The following is an 8,396-nucleotide window of genomic DNA, read 5'->3' on the forward strand; positions in this document are numbered from 1 at the left end:
ACAGCATAGCAAGACCTCATCTCTAATTAAAGTAAACAATTAAAAAAAACTTAGCCTGGCCTGATGGCACATGCCTGTAATCTCAGCTACTCGGGAGGCTGAGGTGGGAGGATTGTGAAAGCCCAGAAGTTTGAGGCTGCCGTGAGCTATGATCAGGTCACTGCACTCCAGCCTGGGCAACAAAGCAAGACCCCATCTCAAAAAAAAATATTCCTGGAGGCCAGGCGCAGTGGCTCACACTTGTAATCCTAACACTTTGGGAGACTGAGGTAGGAGGATCACTTGAAGCTAGGAGTTGGAGGCCAGTCTGGGCAACATACTGAGACCCTGTCTTTACAAAAATAAATAAATGAATAAATTAGCTGGGCATGGTGATGCATGCTTGTTGTCCCAGCTTCTTGGAAGGCTGAGGTGGGAGGATCATGTGAGCCCAGGAGTTTGAGGTTACAGTGAGCTGTGACTGCACCACTAAACTCCAGCCTGGGCGACAGAGTGAGACCCTGTCTTTAACTTAAAAAAAAAAAAAAAAACCCTGGCCGGGAGTGGTGGCTCACGCCTGTAATTCCAGCACTTTGGGAAGCTGAGGCAGGTGGATCATGAGGTCAGGAGTTCAAGACCAGCCTGGCCAAGATGGTGAAACCCCATCTCTACTAAAAATGCAAAAAAATTAGCTGGGCGTGGTGGCGGGCACCTGTAATCCCAGCTACTCGGGAGGCTTGAACCCGGGAGGCAGAGGTTGAAGCGGGCCGAGACTGCGCCACTGCATTCCAGCGTGGGTGACAGAGCGAGACTGTCTCAAAAAAAAAAAAAAATTCCTGGAAGGAATGGGTGGTGGGTGGTAATATAGACATGAATCCAGACTGTCTATGAACTGAAGCTAGATGATGGATACGTACATGAAAGTTCATTTTACTATTCTGTCTACTTTACAATATATTTGAAATTTTACAAAATAAAACTTAATCTGCAGAGAGATTGTATCAGTGTCTCTTGTTAATAGTCCAGTAGGGTATTTCTTTCCTTTTTTTTTTTTTTCCTGGAGATGGAGTTTTGTTCTTGTTGCCCAGGTTGGAGTGCAGTGGTGCAATCTCAGTTCACTGCAACCTTTGCCTCCCAGGTTCAAGCAATTCTCTTGCCTCAGCCTCCTGAGCAGCTGGGATGACAGGCACCTGCCAACACACCTGGCTAATTTTTGTATTTTTAGTAGAGACGGGGTTTCACCATGTTGGTCAGGCTGGTTTCAAACTCCTGACCTCAGGTGATCCGTCTGCCTTGGCCTCCCAAAGTGCTGGGATTACAGGTGTGAGCCACTGGGCCTGGCCTTGAATAGGTATCATATGTACCCAATGAAAACTACAAGCAGTAATAAAGGGGATTTGGTGAAAATTAAGTTGCCTTCTTTACCTCCCACCTCATTTTCCAGCCCCCAGTTCTCCCCAGAGGCAACTCTCCTATCCAGTTTTTTTGTAAACTTTTCCAGAGAAATTATATACACACAGAGAGCATATGTGGCTACTATCCTCTTTCCCCCCTTTTTTTGCATAAATGGTGGCATCCCATACATACAGTTCTGAATGTCTATCTAGTTTAAAAGTATATGTTACATATGTATCTGGAGACATTCGGCTCTGTACACACAGATAAGCCTTAAGCTTGCAGAGACTGCATAGTATTCAGTTGTCCCCATACCACAATGTGCTCTGTCTGTCCCCTATTAATGGATGTGGGTTGTTTCCAAACATTTCTTCTTGGTAACACTGAATGCTAAAGCAAATATCCTGGTACCTTTTATACCTGTAGGGTAGCCGATCTTCTCCTTTTGATGGTCTTAATTCTCGAAGGTAACCTTAAGGGGAGTGTATTTTGCTGTTGGTTCTGTGGATGACAGGTGACAAAACAGGGTGAGTAAGGCTACGAAATAGCTAATGAATTTGCCAAGCCAAACCTGAGGTTCCAAGGCTGTCTTAAGTCAAAGCCTGAATTCCTCATACCACACTGGGGCTGGGGCCAGAGATGGGGCAGGAGGAGCTCTTCTCGGGTATAACCTTTCATTTGTGTTGGGCAGGAGAGCAAGGCATGAACATATGTCTTTCTACCGGGCAAGTTCCCTCTTCACCCCTTGGCAGCCCTGGAGGAGTGAGGGCAGGAGGCTTCTCCCACGTGAGCCCCGGGCTATCCTTTTGGCAAGAGGGGACTGGTACCCAGAACTGGGAAGGGGATGAATATCTCCCCACTCCCCAGGATACAGGAAAACATTAGAGAGGAATTTTCAATGAAAGGGCAGAGGAGGCTAGTGAGGCCCCCACTGCCACCAATGCTAAGCCCAGAGCTGGGGTTGGGGTGGTGAGGACAGGAGCCAGGGCAGTTCAGCCATAGGCCACCCCTCCCCCTGGCCCATCCTCAGCTGACCCCTGAGCACCTGAGTTGTGTTTACCACCCTCTCACCTGGGTCACCCAGGGCAGCCTCCCCGATGGGTAGCAAGAAGTGGGTGATAATATGAACCATGCCCCCCACCAGCCCAAGGACAGTGGAGACCTCAGAGGGATGAGGTAAGAGCTGCAGTGTGGGTAGATGGACACCCTGGTACACCCCAGGCCTGTGAGTCTTTAGAGGTTGAGTTTTTGTCTGAAAGAGATATGGCGCCTACAGGAGGTCAGGGACAGGCCTTCTGTTTCTTGGGAGGCCCTACCCCACCCCTTAGTTCCTCGTTCCATTCTCAGGAATTGTTTGTGCAATGGATGGACAAGGACAGGAGGTTCAGTGTCTAACCCAGTGTCTGGGCCTGCAGGGTGGCCTCTGAGGCCCAGGGCCCTGGAAGAGCCTGGACATGGGGAGGAGCCCCATGGGGCAGGGCATAACCCTTTCTGAGGCTCTAAGTGTGATGTATGTGGAGATTCCTCAAGATCACAGTGGGGCAATCACTTCAAAGTTAGTAGGCAGTGCCTGCTAGGATGGGGGATGGTGCGTGTACCGAAGAACCTAGCAGAGGCCTTTGTGTGGAAATGGGTGGGATCTGACCCAATGTAAATATTTTTATTAAAAAAGAAATGGATGAGAAACCGAAGCCAATTCTGTTGCTGACCTGAAAGATGCTATTTACTTGGGGTGGAAATAGGACGGGGGAGGGCGTTGGCTTTGACCTTACTTGTATAGCTCATTGTTTTAAAAAAAAAACTCCTGGATCCTTCCTCTGGGGAGCTTGGGACAGCACAAGTAGCTAGAAGGCGGGAAATGGTGTGGACAGGTCTTGTAGGAGTCTGGAAGATGAAGGATTTGAGAAGGATGGAGAAGAAGGTGTTATGGGAGAGGGGGTGCCAAGAGGAAAGAGCCTAGGGGAGAGAGGGCTTGGAAATGCAAGGAGCTGGGGTAGACTTCAGGGATGCGCAAGGAGCTCCCAGCAGTCACTAAAGAGAAGATGTGAGGAAGAGGCACTACCACTTGGTGGCTACAAGTGTGGACCCAGGAGCCATGCTGCCTGGGTTTGAATCCCGGCTCTGCTGCTTAGTACCTGTATGAACCTGGGGCAGCTCACTTAACCTTTCTGTGCCTCAGTTCCCTCATCTGTAAAGTGGGAGTAACAACAGAACCTGTGTCATAAGCTTGTTGTGAGGATTAAGTGAGCACCTACATTTAAGACTTAAAAATAGTGTCTGGCACTATGTCCTGCTAATATGAAGTCTTCCTCCCCCAGAAGCAGACCTGGAGACAAGGGTTCTAGTGCAGACAGTGCATTCTGGAGGTGATCGCAGGAAACATGGGTAGTGGAGTGTGATAGAGAAGAAAGGCGGTCAATGAAGGGTGTGTTATTGGGCAAATTTACCATTGTGAGTGAGTGGAGGTCAATCCCACTCAGGAACCCTGGAGTGGTGCAGAGTTATCCCATGGTCCAGGGTGAGGGAGCCCAGTATTTATACTAATCAGTCATTGGTTGAAGGCCTTAATTCTCTGTCATTTCCAGCTTTCTGTGCACAGATAGTGCAGGACACCAGAAACAATCCTTGGGTAGAGACAGAGATGCTGCAGCTGGAAGTCAGTGGAGCACCCCAGTGATAAGGCCCAAGGGATGTGGTGGGGCAAGGACAGATCCACTACAACCACCAAGAGGCTTGCAGAGCAATATTGAATCCCCAGCTAAAGTCACACATTAAGGCTGTGAACCAGGCCGGGCGCGGTGGCTCACGCTTTTAATCCCAGCACTTTGGGAGGCGGAGGTGGGTGGATCACGAGGTCAGGAGATCGAGACCACGGTGAAACCCCATCTCTACTAAAAATACAAAAAATTAGCTGGGCGTGGTGGCGGGCGCCTGTAGTCCCAGCTACTCGGAGAGGCTGAGGCAGGAGAATGGCGTGAACCCGGGAGGCAGAGCTTGCAGTGAGCCGAGATCGTGCCACTGCACTCCAGCCTGGGTGACAGAGCGAGACTCCGTCTCAAAAAAAAAAAAAAAAAAAAGGGCTGTGAATCAGGCCAAGTTAGCCTAGTTTTCCAATTTGGGGGTTGACCTGCAGTTGCCAATGAAGGTTGAGGGGTGGCAGATCCTAGGATGACAGCGAAGTCCATGTCCAAGTGGCCAGACTGGATAAGGAGTAGACTGGCCACTAGAGTGGAGTCGGCCTGTGCTATCTGCCACATTTCCTCAGAAATTTTCAGCTGCAAGGTGCTGAGCTCTCCAGGGGAGAATAAGGCATCCTGAGAGGCCATCACAGCATCATTTCTGATTTTTAAACTCTGATTAGGGGGCCTGGCACAGTGGCTCACACCTGTAATCCCAGCACTTTGGGAGGCCGAGGCAGGTGGATCACCTGAGGTCAGGAGTTTGAGACCAGCCTGGCCAGCATGGTGAAACCCCATCTCTACTAAAAATATAAAAATTAGCTGGGCGTGGTAGCACATGCCTGTAATCCCAGCTACTTGGGAGTCTGAGGCAGGAGAATCCCTTGAACCCAGGAGGTGGAGGTTGCAGTGAGCCGAGATCGTACTGCTTCACTCCAGCCTGGGCAACAAAGCAAGACTGTCTCAAAAACAAAAAAACAAAAAGCAAAAAAACCAACTCTGACTAGGGGATGAAGTACAGAATTGGGGTATTGTTTTTTTCTCTTTGGAATTGTACCCCTGGAAGCAGATATTAGAAGCCTAGAATTGATAAGAAGAAATTTGGAGAAGATGGAAGAAGCTGGCAGGAGAGGCACGTCTGTTTTTTTAGATATTATTCACCACCTTCCCTCTACCTGGAGTGAAAACACGGTTACATTTGCCGGGCATTTGAATGGTACAAGAAATAGAGAAGCCAAGGTCGCCCTCATCTGGTGGGGTCTACTGAAAAGCTAATCGGGAGTGCAGAGGGGAATAAAGGTCTGGCGTCTTTAGCCCCACAGGTCAGGTCATGGTCCTTCCACATTCGACTGGGCCTCCTGGAGAGCTGACAGTGGACTATAACTGACTTTTTGCCAATGGAATATGAGTGGAAGAGTGGGGTTGGAGGCAGACTTGATGGAGACCCTGTTTCAACCATGCAGACAAGGACAATTTCCAAAGGCATGAACCACAGATGGAAGGAACCTGGAGGCCTGAAAGAGGCTGATGAGCAGCTCTGCCAGCCAGGGCCACACACGCCATCTCAGCCTTGTCTGCTTACCCTGAGGCTCCTATTTATTTATTTATTTATTTTTTTGAAATGGAGTCTCTCTCTGTCTCCCAGGCTGGAGTGCAGTGGCACGATCTCTGCTTACTGCAAACTCTGCCTCCCGGGTTCCTGCCATTCTCCTGCCTCAGCCTCCCGAGTAGCTGGGACTACAGGCGCCCGCCACCACGCCCGGCTAATTTTTTTGTATTTTTTAGTAGAGACGAGGTTTCACCATGTTAGCCAGGACGGTCTCGATCTCCTGACCTCGTGATCCACCCGCCTCGGCCTCCCAAAGTGCTGGGATTACAAGCGTGAGCCACCGCGCCCAGCCTCTGAGGCTCTTATTTGAAAGTGCAGCAAAATTCTATCTTACTTAAGTTACTGTATTTTAGGGTCTCTTTATTACAGAAGTTTAACTTGTATCCTAATAAACACACTTCTCTGAGTGTTGCCTTTGGCTCTTACATTGATTTCTTGCTAGGTATATCAGTTAGACGTGGTTTGGCTTTGTTGTAACCAAGTTAGAATAACAGCAGCTTAAATGGTCTGAGCATTAAGTGGTCCAGGTCAATCGTATTAGCTCTACAGGGTTGGAGAGCAGGGCCTCTTTAATTTTGTTTCTTTATCATCATCCACATGTGACATCCATTTTGTGATCTAGGTGGCTTTTCCAAAGTCCACCGTTCTGTCCACATTCCAGCTGGTGGGAAGGGAAGAAGTTTTATAAATTGAGGAGTAAACACTTCTCCTTAAGAACATACTCCGTGGGCCCAGAAAACTTGGGAGTTTTATTACTTAAGCAGGAAGAGAGAATGAATTCTGCCACACTGTGCCAAGTTGATTTAACTCAACAAATACTGGGAGAAACTCATGAAAGAAAGGCCCTTTCTTTCTTTTTTTTTTTTTTTTTGAGACGGAGTCTTGCTCTGTCGCCCAGGCTGGAGTGCAGTGGTGCAATCTCGGCTCACTGCAAGCTCTGCCTCCCGGGTTCACGCCATTCTCCTGCCTCAGCCTCCTGAGTAGCTGGGACTACAGGCGCCCGCCACCACACCTGGCTAATTTTTTATATTTTTAGTAGAGATGGGGTTTCACTGTGTTAGCCAGGATGGTCTCGATCTCCTGACCTTGGGATCCTCCCGCCTCGGCCTCCCAAAGTGTTGGGATTACAGGCGTGAGCCACCGCGCCCAGCCAAAAGGCCCTTTCTTTTGAAGGCAGCTGTTACATATTAGTTTGATGGCTTTAAAAGGCACCCAAAGTTTAGTGATTTGAATGTTCAGTCAGGTTAGGCTTCATTATGTTCTGGTAACCAACAACCTAGAAATATTTGTTGCCCTAGGAGAGCTTACGAAATATAGCCATCAATCTCTCCTATTCTGATGTGCCTGCCCCTTCGCAGTGTGACTTTGCCATTCCTCCTATCAAGAGGTAAATTCTATGCCTCCAGCCTTAAATCTGGGCTGACCCTGAGATTTACTTTGACCAATAGAATGTGGCAGAAGTGATGTTATGTGACTTTTGGGGCTAGGCCTCGAGAGACCTTGCAGCTTATGTTTTGGATTCCTCAGAAGTTGCCCTGAGACTGCCATGCTATGAGGGCTAGGGATAAAAGACCCTGGGGAGGAAGGGCCAGCTGTCCTACTGTTCACTGAACTCAGCCCCTAGCTGACTGCCGCTGCATGGAAGACCAGCAGAAGAACCATCTGGCCAATATGAGAAAGAATAAATCATTTTAAAATTTCCTACATATTGGGTGGTACTTTTTTTCCTGCATTAGTAGAAATGCAATGAATTAAAATAACAAAGGTTTATTTTTTGGTCATATTACTTACCACTGACAGTCAGCCGAGTATTGCGCTTTTTTTTTTCTTTTTTGAGACAGAGTCTCCCTATGTCACCCAGGCTGAAGTGCAGTGGTGTGATCTCGGCTCACTGCAATCTCTGCCTCCCGGGTTCAAGCGATTCTCCTACCTCAGCCTCCCGAGCAGCTGGGATTACAGGCGTATGCCACCATGCTCAGCTAATTTTTGTATTTTTAGTAGAGATGGAGTTTCACCATGTTGGTCAGGCTGGTATCCAACTCCTGAACTCAGGTGATCCCCCTGCCTCGGCCTCCCAAAGTTCTGGGATTACAGGTGTGAGCCACTGTGCCCGGCTGGTACTGTGCTTTCGATATCACCTAGGGATCTTGGCTGGTGGAGCAGCCACCATCTCAAACGTTACCATACAGAGGGGAAGAGCAGGGTGAAGACTACATTGAGCTTCCATCAGGAAGTGATACATATCACTTGTACTCACATCTTATTGGCTAAAACAAGTGGCTGGGGAAATTCTATCCTACCATATGACTGAAAGAAGACAAGGCCACAGTATTTGTGAACATCCTTAAATACCCCCCACCTTTAAGATATTTCTCTCTTGTAACAATCTAAGTGGCTATGCAGGGCTGGTATGACATCAACACTGTGTCAGACACCCAGGCTCCTCTATCTGTTTGCTCTGTCATCCCTAGCATGTTGCCCTCATTCTGCTGGTGGAAGACGGATCTCCGCTAGGTTTATATTCCAGCCCATGAAAAGAAAAGGCACACTGCCTTTTTATTTTAGGGACATAACTTGGAAATGACATACATAAGTTCTACTAACATCCCATTAGCCAGAACCAAGTCACCTGGCTACCTAGCTGCAAGGGAAGCTAGGAAACATGGTCTTTAGCTGGGTGACTGTGTGTCCCCCTAACCATCTCTTACTGTGGAAGGAGGGAGAAAAGATACTTG

Source organism: Nomascus leucogenys, chromosome 22a (assembly GCF_006542625.1).
Source record: "Nomascus leucogenys isolate Asia chromosome 22a, Asia_NLE_v1, whole genome shotgun sequence".
NCBI classification, from domain to species: Eukaryota; Metazoa; Chordata; class Mammalia; order Primates; family Hylobatidae; genus Nomascus; species Nomascus leucogenys.